Source organism: Amblyomma americanum, chromosome 1 (genome assembly GCF_052857255.1).
Source record: "Amblyomma americanum isolate KBUSLIRL-KWMA chromosome 1, ASM5285725v1, whole genome shotgun sequence".
Taxonomy (NCBI): domain Eukaryota; kingdom Metazoa; phylum Arthropoda; class Arachnida; order Ixodida; family Ixodidae; genus Amblyomma; species Amblyomma americanum.
Genome location: NC_135497.1, coordinates 108,516,158 through 108,527,130, shown reverse-complemented (window position 1 = coordinate 108,527,130; position 10,973 = coordinate 108,516,158). Strand labels below are relative to the sequence as shown.

At 47.8% G+C, this 10,973-nt stretch overlaps 1 non-coding gene across 1 annotated transcript; it reads right to left on the bottom strand.

Annotated features, from left to right (window-relative positions):
• Window positions 1–2,273: 2,273 nt before the first annotated feature.
• Window positions 2,274–2,346, bottom strand: TRNAR-CCU (transfer RNA arginine (anticodon CCU)). The gene has a single exon. It is a non-coding gene; the product is annotated as a tRNA-Arg (tRNA).
• Between the last annotated feature and the right edge of the window lie 8,627 nt (window positions 2,347–10,973).

Below are 10,973 nucleotides of genomic sequence, written 5' to 3'. Positions count from 1 at the left end.
GGGACATCTCTTCCTTTTTCCTAGGGATATCAGGTGCAGCGTCACTTCTTCCCGCATCGCTGGCGGCATTGATGTCTCGTGCGGAGTTCCCCGACGAGTATGTCGCCCCTGCCTGCGTTTCGCGCTTCTCTGGCTCTTTTTGCCGCCTCCTCAGCCTTGTCTACGTCCATAGTGAGCTCCGCTGACCGTTCCCTCGTCGTTCCAAGACCCGCGGCCAAAGCGTACGTAAGCACACAGTCAGCGTCCTCATGTCCGTAGCGCCTACATTTTGAACATTGGGGCACCTTACATTCGCGGCGGACGTGTCCCGCGCCACGACAGCGTAATCACTGCATCGCCTGCCCAGACACGACGACAAGGGCTAATTCCCCGGCTACTCGCAGCTGGTGAGGTAAGTCATCTACCTTAATGCCGGGCTTCAATTTGAAGAGGACGGTCCTCGTGGTGAACCACTTCTCCTTGACGCCTTGAACACGCCAGCTCTCCCGAGTCACCTCGGTCACATTCCCGAAAGCAGCAAATGCCGTCCAGATATCATCATCTGTCACGCCGTGCAACATCCAGTGCAGTCGCAGCTTCACCTGTTGGTCTTCGGGATCGATGATGAGGCAGCGGCGGCCATTAACTTCCAGTTCCTTGAAGGCCGCCGGCTTCTTCGCTGCTTCTGTGCAGGTTAACGTGACAGCCCAAACATGGCTGATCTGATACCAACGCCACAACGTCGGGGAGCGCACCAGCTTTGGCAAGGGCGTCGCGGAAATCCTCGACTCTGTATAGCCCAACTAACGCATGGCCGTGAAAAAAAAAAGTGTTTACACTCCACGCTGTGAAGATGATTGGACAGCGAAGCTGTAAAACGACACAAAATCACCCATTTCGACGCCACCTGAAAATTCACACATGTGGCTCTACAAAAAGTGAAACCAGAGAGAAGCGAAATGTACTTATATTACCCTTCTTTGCTCCACAGCGACATTCACGACTGCTTTATGATCTGTATGACATACACTCCTGCCTAACCTGACGCTTACACTCGGCGTTTTGTGCGAGAGCTGCGGGGTTTTGCCTGCGACGCTGTTGAGCAAGACGGTTTTGTTCTTTTCGTCCAGCATTATATTCACGCTGTTCTTCTGGCGTCTTTGCTTTCCGTGGTCTACCTATGGTAGCCTGAATGAACTGAACGAGTTGCTCTCACTGTAATATATGACAGCGTGGCGACGTCACTACGTGACTTCTATGCTGTTGGATACTTTTCCACTCCGCGTAGCTTACGCAACCGTAATCTTTACCGAGAAACACACGCGGGGAGAAGGAACGTGATTCGCATTGTTAGCGTGTGCCGTTATCATGCATTATGCGGTTTGCACTTCCCACGAAGGCTTCGAATGACGGCAACCCCTTTCGAAGCAGCTGCAAACTTAATGTTTACCGGAACGCGTCTCACGGTGTTCCCATTGTTCACACGCGCTTTATCATCCATCATGTGGTTTTGATCCTTGTTTTGGGGTTTTTCTTATTGAAAACGAGTACTGAGCTGTTTGCTGTATGCCTGATTTCAAAGGAGATGTGCTGTTTGCATTCAATTTTTAGTCAGGCGTTTTTTGCTTACGACAACGACATGAAAATTTCCTTGGACGGTAGAGGTATACCGCTTCGCTGTAAAAGCGTGTTGACAACAACGCGTCCGGTGGGCAAAATTGGCAGAATAATAAGATACTCGCTATCTTCGGTGTTCTGAAGCCTGTTTCCGCGGCTGGAAAGGGCCGCTATAGCCGCTCCGCTGGAGAACAGGATTCCGCAACCGTTCACACCGGTGGTCAGAAGTAGAATGACGCGCCACTCCAAGACCCTGCAGCCTTTGCTTGTGTCTGGTATCCGCAGTACAAGCAATGTTGCGTTGTTTTCGTGACCCGAGCAACATAAAAAAAATCAGGTAAAGCAGCGTCTGCAACCTACCCTCGGCGCGACTCGAACCCGCCCACGCCTTATCCGTTCGGCCACGAGGGCTTGCGCCAAACGTGCACGAAACAGTAGTTTTGACAGTACGCGTAGGCGTAGTGAAATCAGTGAGTGCAAATTTTTTGCTTACTTCCAGTAGCAGAAGTCAACACTCCTGGTAGCGGCATAACCGGAGCCAAATATGTTGCAACTAGCGCGACTCCACGACCCTGCAGCCTTTGCTTGTGTTTGGTATCCGCAGTTCAAGCGATGTTGCGTTGTTTGCGTGACCCGAGCAACATAAAAAAAAATCAGGTAAAGCAGCGTCTGCAACCTACCCTCGGCGGGACTCGAACCCGCAATCCCCGGTTTAGGAGACCGATGCCTTATCCGTTAGGCTACGAGGGCTTTTTTTTCTTTATTGCATGGAAATCGTGCCGGAAAAAAGTCTAAGAACGCTTACGCATGACCCCTACTTCCAAAACATCAAAAGTCTGGGAGACACACCCATGCATCCATATAGGGGAGCCAGCTAGGCGGCTCTTGCAGGGCAGCATATACTCCCCGCACCAAAGCGCATTGTTCACGAAACAAAGATTTCGACGGCCGTGGTGATTTGGCGTGGCGGTCCATCATGCGGCTCTTCCAGAGACTAAATAGTCCCAGCAACATAAATAGATCATATGGCACAGCACTGTTTTTCTCCACAGGCAAAAAACGGATACTGTGGGGTGTGATGTCAATGTCCTTCTTAATTCTTCGTTGTAAAATGTCCCAGAAGAATATAGCATCAATGACTCTAGAGAAAGAAATAGGTTATCATGACGCATGGGTTCCCATTGGGAACGCCATACGAATGCAGAAAATATGCTGAGCATCACCTGCACTTTCTTCCTCGCACAGTGGAGAACCTGCAACACATAGGCACGTTTTGCAAATAAAAAAATGTTGCAGACTTGAGCCCGAGCAAACACTAACAGTTCCCTACCCATCCAAGCCTGGGTTTGTCGTCTCATGGAGACGATCTGTGAATCCCAGTAGGCGCCACTGTTGCGAATTTGGTGAAGAGGAACCCCTAGGTAGTGAAGGGGCCCGCAGTCCCAGCTTATGCCACCATAATGACCTGGCGTTGTACCCCAATGGCTCAACCAAAACCCCTTGGATTAATCTAGATTAAGAGCCGCACCTGATACCTCGCAAAACTTTTCAGTCAAATGCAATGCCTCAATTGAGCACCCTCTTTCTGTCAGAACAAAAGAGGGCGACATCATCTGCATAGTCTACAATCTTAATTTCACACTGCGCCAAGGAGAAACCACGGATACATGTGCAATCAATAATACTGAGGCAAATGGGTTAAAGATACAGGGAAAACAACAAAGGCGATAAGGGACAGCCTTGGCAAACAGATAATTTCAATAGAATAGGTTTGGTTAGCTCTTGGTTAATAATTAGCCTTGTATACGACTCCTTATAGCACAGTCTTATGCCCCTATGCAAAACATCTTCAATATTTGCATGCTCTAAGGCCGCAAACAAGAAATCGTGACGAACTTTATCAAAGGCCTTGGCAAGGTCAATCTGAATTAGAGCTACTTGCCCGATCTCGTCTGATACTGTCTCCATTACTGAACGTGCAATATGAGTATGGGTTTGATTTATTTGATTTATGGGTGTTTAACGTCACAAAAGGACTCAGGCTATGAGGGACGCCGTAGTGAAGGGCTCCGGAAATTTCAACCACCTGGGGTTCTTTTAACGTGCACTGACATCGCACAGTACACGGGCCTCTAGAATTTCGCCTCCATCGAAATTCGACCGCCGCGGCCGGGATCGAACCCGTCTTTCGGGCTAGCAGCCGAGCGCCATAACCACTCAGCCACCGCGGCGGCGAATATGGGTTTGGATGCTGCGGCCTCTGATACCGCAAACCTGATGCGTGCCTATTAAGTGAGCGACAACTAGCTGCAGACGACTGCAAAGAACCTTTGCAAAAAGTTTGTAATCTACATTACAGAGGGAAATTGGCCGATATCCTTCAACTGTTTTCAACCGATTTGAATTTGTGCTTCTTGGAATTAATATATAGTGTGCCCAGAATAGAAAGTGGGGGGGCAAAAAAACAACATCGTAAGAAGCCTGGAAAACCTCCATCAAGGCAGGCGCTAGGCAAGTGGAAAATGTTTTATAGAACTCGCTAGTAATGTCATCTGGCCTAGATTTCTGAGCCGTCAGGTCAGAAATGGCAGATTTAATTTCGTCCAAATTGATAGGCCCCTCCACTACAGCACGCTGTTCATCGTCAAGTCGGGGCAAGGCGTCGAATAAGTGACTGTAATCTGATGTCACATTTGTCCCCGCACAACCACCAAACAGCTTCAGGTAATAGTCAAAGAAAGTCTCGATAATATCAGGACCATCGCTGTATGTGCAACCACCATACTGAGGGTTTGCGACAAACGTGCACGAAACAGTAGTTCTGTCAGTAGGCGGAGGCGAAGTGAGATCAGTGAATGAATAAGCTTTTACTTACTTCCAGTAGCAGCAGTCAACACTCCTGGTGGCGGCAAAACTTGGAGCCAAATATGTTGCAACTAGCGCCACTTCACGGCCCTGCAGCCTTTGCTTGTGTTTGGTATCCGCAGTACAAGCAGTTTTGCGTTCTTTGCGTGACCCGAGCAACATAAAAAAACAGCTAAAGCACTGTCTGCAATCTACCCTCGGCGGGACTCCAACCCGCAATCCCCAGTATAAGAGCCCGATGCCTTAACCGTTGGGTCAAGAGGGCTTTTTTTTTCTTTATTTCCGATGAACAGTACACACACAGGAATAAATATCGCTAGCCAAACTTTGGCTGATGCGATGGATTAAAACATTTTCACGTCGATCAATTTGTCCATATCTGCCACTCAGTCTGCTGGCTGAGGTTGACTGCTGAAAACACCTCTCAGAATAGCTACACTTTCTATAAAGTTTTCCGTGACTGGTCGCACATTTACGTCTGCGTGCCTAACTGCCATCCTCGTTTTCCAGATGCTGTGGAGGCCCAGTAGGATAAGCATGTCGTATGAAACTTCGTAACTTTCTATAAGCAGAAACCGGATGAAATAAGAAGTAACAGGTAGTATTTTTTAAAGTTGTTTGCAAGATATCCCAGTGGAAAACCGGGTCCCAGCAGTCGATAAACGCATGTTAGATGGTCTCGGGTTTTTTTGCAAAGTATGGTGTCGACGCGCCATGGCACGAAAATGCCTTTATCGTTTAGCCATGTTTTCACCGGGAGGATATCATAATGAAGTTTAAAGAAAAGGATTTGACGGTTGGTCTTGCCGGCATCTTCTTAACTCGGTTTCGCACATCTTTGCCTGGGCCTACGCAGTCAAAGGATCGGTATAGAGGTGCAGGCATAAAGGTATCTAGCAAATCATTGTACAATTTTTTTCCTGGGTACAGCACTCATACATTTTGTCGAAAAATGAGCGCTCAAAATGCAAAAGGCAGCCACAACTTCACGTAAAAAACCTTTTTCAGCACGATTCGTGGTCGGCAAATTGGACAACAAATTCCGGTAACACATTGCCTAAGAGCACCTGCAACATTGTGCGCAACAAGGGTTGGTTTGATCACGTAGAAACAAATATCTTGAGACAACTTGCTTCAGAAACAAATTGGAAATTCCAAGGCCACCCCTTTTGACCGAAAGAAACAGATAACAGATTAGCTCGACTCGTTCGCTCCCAAATTGAGCTCCAAATAAAAGCAGAAAACACTCTATGCAGATTCTGCACGTTTGCTCGGGTGATGAGCAAGAACTGCAACAAATGCCAAATTCTGGCTATTAAAACACATTGCACACACTTGCGCGCGTGAAAACAGAACGTTCACGTCCTTTCCATCCATCCGCTTCTTTCCTTGCACTCTGCATTATCTCAGCCCAACACTCTGTACTGTTCTTATAGCGCTTAAAGGTACCCCCAAGTGCTTCGCACGGGAGGTCGTCCACTACATGTTAGCAAACATTGCAGGTGTGCTGTCCCAATCACCGTGCCAAAATGCAATGCACTTATCCCAGTTAATTTCGCACCCGGTCTTGTTGCAATATCCCCCCGCAACTTTGACAACTTCTTTAACGCTTTCTTGGTCCTCGCAAAAAACAGCAATATCATCAGCGTAAGCAAGCACTTCCCGCAGATCCCGTCATTGTGTAACAGCGATAAAAAAAAAGGCTCAAGACAGATCGCAAAGAGCAGAGGCGAGAGCGGGCAACCCTGCCGGACTGAGGAACAGACAGGCACACGTTCTGTAAGCTGTTTGTTCACTATAATACACGTAACACAGTTTTCGTACACCATCTGTACACCTTGTAATATCAGAGAGCCGACGTTAGCATATTCTAGAATGGAGAAAAGAATTTCGTGTGACACGCGATCGAAGGCCTTCGCAAGTTCAAGCTGCATCATGGCAATTCGACCCACGAAGGCATCGCAACATTCAAGAACAGTTCTAGCAATGTGCGCATTTGTTCCAATGGTGCATGCGACCTTTAATACCGCACGTTTGGTGCGGCCCTACAAGATCCTTTATAACATTTTTGCAGTCTATTGGCAAGAATCTCCATAAACACTTCATAGGCTACGTTGGTGAGGCTTATCGGCCGATAAGCCCCAACGGACAGCAGTTTAGCCTGGTCCTCACTCTTGGGTACTAAAACCACGTGTGGTGTTTTAAATTACGGTGACACCTTATTTGTTTCATAAATTTCGGAGAAAACGCAATGGAGAGCTTGGGTGAGTTCGGCTTTGAAACTCCAATAAAAATCATTGCCTGAGCCGTCTGGACCAGAAGATTTTCTGGTACTGAGCTCTTCGAATGCTCTTCCGACTTCGCTTACGCTGATTTGTACCTCCAGCCCTCGTTTTACTTCGTCTCCAAGCTTTGGCATACGAGACAAGAACGTGTTTGTAAACCCCTCTTCTTCAAGCCGATGCCGCCTAAACAAAAAAGAAATGAAGAAAGCATTGCTTGCACCCCAACCTCGGCGGGATTCGAACCCGCAATCCCCGTTAAGCCTTATCCGTTAAGCCACGAGGGCACGCACGAAACCAGCACGTGCAAGTAGTTTCGCTCCCATGTTCCGGCCCCATATGTTGCAGCTACCGTCCCTGAAGGATCGTGCGGCCAATTCTAGAGTTGGGTATTTTCGTGTCTTTCCTTTCCTCTTAATCAATTTGTTATTTATAATCGACAATACAAAACCGCGTTGCTTGCTTGGGTGACTGGAGTGGCGATAAAAAAAAGCAAATAGGGAAAGCATTGCCTGCACCCCCCCTTCGGCGGAACTCGAAACCGCAATCCCTCCCTGGTTTAAAAGACCGATGCCTTATCCGTTTGGCGACGGGGCCACGCACAAACCAGTAATTTTTTTCTTTATTATCAGGTATCATGACAATCAATACACATAAAACACATCAACCTGACTTCAGTTGGCAGATTAAAGTTAAAATTTATTCAGGCACACCGATTCATCAAATACATTAATCCATATTAATCCACATTAATGCCTGACAGACTTCTCTCATGTAAGCCATATTCTGAAAGAAATTGTCTCGTACAGACTAAACATTAGTATCTGCATGGCGGCCTGCCATTCTCGTTTGCCACAAAGTGTGGAGACCCAGTAGCATAAACACATCGAAGGGAATGCCTTCATCACACCTGACTGGGAGAAACCGGATCCCTATGGCGTTATTGGTAGTTGTTTCTTTAGAGCTCATTGCACTATGTCCCAATTGAAGATAGGGTCCCAGCAGTCAATAAATACGTGTTCAATCGTTTCCGGTTTTTTCACAGTAAGCAGCTAATTTTTCCGGGTGCGAATATTCCTTTCTGATCTAGCCATGCTTTTACGGGTAATGTGTTCGTGTACAACTTAAAGAAAAAGGATTTGACGGAAGGTCTTAACGGGAATATTTTAAGCCGTTTTAAAACGTCCTTTCCTGGGCCCCCACAGTAAACACACCTGTTCAATGGAGTCGGCAGTAGGTTTTCAATTAAGTCAGCATACAATTTTTTCTTTGTAACAAAGCAGAGGTAATCCAATGAAAACCTTGCATTCAACATGCGGAAGGAAACAATTTCTTGAAAGTAGCCAGTCTCACGGCGACATCTTACATCGCTCGTATAGGCACAGTAAATTCAGGGAGCGCTTTCGCAAGTCGAACTTGCATGACTGTACGCAAAAACTATCTTGCGGGTTCCTGATAGTGCTCGAATGGTACACCAAGATACGTCGCAGGTGTGCCTGTCCATGTCGTACAAGTAAACCTTTCAGGCTTGATGTCCCGATTACCGTGCCATATAGCAGCACTTTTTTTTCAACTTTATCTCTGAGCCCGTGAGCTTACAGAAAGCCTTAGCAAGGTTGACAACTTCTAACGCACTCTCGCGACCTTGTCAGAATACGGCTATGTCATCAGCATACACTAATAGTTTTACCTCAGTAGAGTACATTTTGAAACCTCGAATTGCTGTTTGATGAATTACGACTAAACAAAAGGTTCGACATATATATCAAACAAGAGGGGGGACAACAGACTTCATTGTCTTATGAAGATTGCACTGGCACCCTTTCTATTAGTTACTTATTTATTATGAGTTGGGTAGAGCAATCTCGGTAGACCATCATTAGACCCTCTAATATTGTGCTGAAAACAAGTGCATGCTTCAATATGCAGAAAAGAACCTCGTGTGACACCCTGTCGCAAGCTTTCGCCAAATCGAGGTGCAACATGGCAGCTTGGCCGTCCATGTCGTCGCAGCATTCTAACACATTTCTGGCGACGTGATTGTTCGTAAAGATTGTTCGACCTTTGATGTCGCATGTTTGATGCGGCCCAACTAAGTGCTTAATCACAGTTTGCATCCTCTTTAGTAGCACTTTTATAAACACTTTGTAATCGATGTTCGTAAGGCTGATAGGCCTGCATGAACCTACTGACAGCAGCTTGTCACAATCATCCGTCTTCGAAATCGAAACGCTTTGGGCAGCTCTCGGAAGTACGGTGGCACCTGACTTCTTTTATACGCCTCATTGATCCCGCGATGTAACATATTGTCAAGTTGGCGCTAAGCGGCCGAGAGTCAGCAGCAGCGTAGCCCTGGACGAGCGCTTCCACAACAATTCTTTCTCTTCCTGATAGGCGCGTTCGTCTGCACGAGCGAAACGAAAGCAGGGGGTCTCGAGAAGAGTGAGGGTGTCTTTGCATGCTAGGGCTTCAGGCGAACCACGTGAACCATTTCGGGTCGGTGTTGGCGTCGAGACTGTTGAAGTCTCATGAAGGACAACCTCATAATTCAGGGCTCCAAGGCGCCGCCCAATTCGGTAAGGACCGAAATAGCGGCGCAAGAGCTTTTCACTCTGTCCGCGTCGTCGTATAGGAGACTAAAGCCAGACAAGGTCACCTGGGTAGTATTCCACATGCCGCTTCCATAGGTTGTAGCGTTGCGCGCCCTTGCCCTGTTGGTCTTGAATTCTAACCCGTTCGACTCTGGCGGGCAGCTTCGGCGCGTTGTAAGAAGGAGGCAACGTCGTCATTTGGATGATCGTCGACATGAGACAGCATGGCATCTAGTGTTGTCGTCACATGACGTCCATAAACTAGGTCAAATGGTGTCATGTTGGTTGTTTCCTGTACGGCTGTATTGTACGCGAACGTGACGTAGGGTAGGACGTCGTCCCAGATTTTATGTTCCACTTCCACGTACATTGAAAGCATGTCTATACAAGCGTCTTGTTGAGACGTTTCGTCCGTCCGTAAGTTTGGGGATCATAAGAAGTCGTCCTACGGTGACTGGTGTGACAGAAAATTAGGATATGGTGCAGGAGCTCAGAGGAAAAGGCAGCCCCTCTGTCCGTAATCAAAACTTGTGGCGCACCATGACGTATAAGACGATTTGATGAACAAAGAACTGGGCTACTTCGATTGCGGCGTTACTTTGAAGATATGCTGCCTCCGCATAACGTGTGAAATAATCAGCGGCTACTATTATCCACCTTTTCCGGAGCCTGATGTAGGAAAGGATCCGAGCAAGTCCATTCCGACTTGTTGAAACGCTTGCGAAGGCGGCTCAATGAGCTTGAGGAATCTGGCTGGCTTCACGGGCGGAACTTTGCGGCGCTGGCAATCTCGGCAAGTCCGGACGTAATGGGCAACGTCAGGACCCAGGCGAGGTCAGTAGTACTTGTCTTGTATTCTGGCTTGTGTTCTAGTAACACCACGATGGCCGGAGGCTTGTTCGTCATGGCAGGTGTGAAGAATTTCGTCGCGTAGGTTCACAGGGACGACCAGTAAGTATTGCCTACTGTTCGCAGTGAAATTCTTCTTGATGAGAACACCGTTTCGCATGCAGAGAGACGACAAAGCGCGCCTGAAGGCTTTAGGAACTCTTCTGTTGGCACTTTCAAGATAACGAATGACGTCGCGCAGGTCGGGGTCGGCGCGTTGATGCTCGGCGAAATCGTTGGTATGTATTTCTTTCAAGAAGACTTCATCGTCGTCAGCAGCGTCGTCCGGAGCTGCTTGCACGGGAGAAAGAGATAAGCAGTCGGCGTCTGCGTGTGTGTGACCGGATTTGTAAATGACGGTGATATCGAACTCTTGGAGTCGAAGGCTCCATCGTGCGAGGCGCCCGGAGGGATCCTTGAGGTTGGTCAGCCAGCATAGTACGTGATGATCGGTCACTACTTTGAAAAAGCGGCCATAAAGGTATGGTCTGAAATTCGAAACTGCCCACACGATGGCGAGGCATTCTTTTTCAGACGCAGAGTAATTGGCTTCTGTTTTCGATAGTACGCGGCTCGCATAGGCGATGACACGTGGTTGGTCCCGCCGAACTTGAACTAGGACAGCGCCGAAACCAACGTTGCTTGCATCGGTGTGGACCCTGGTGTCTGCAAGTTCATAAAAGTGCGCCAGCACGGATGGTGTCTGCAGGCGGCGTTGAAGCTCTTGATTCGCCATCTGCTGTGGCGGTTC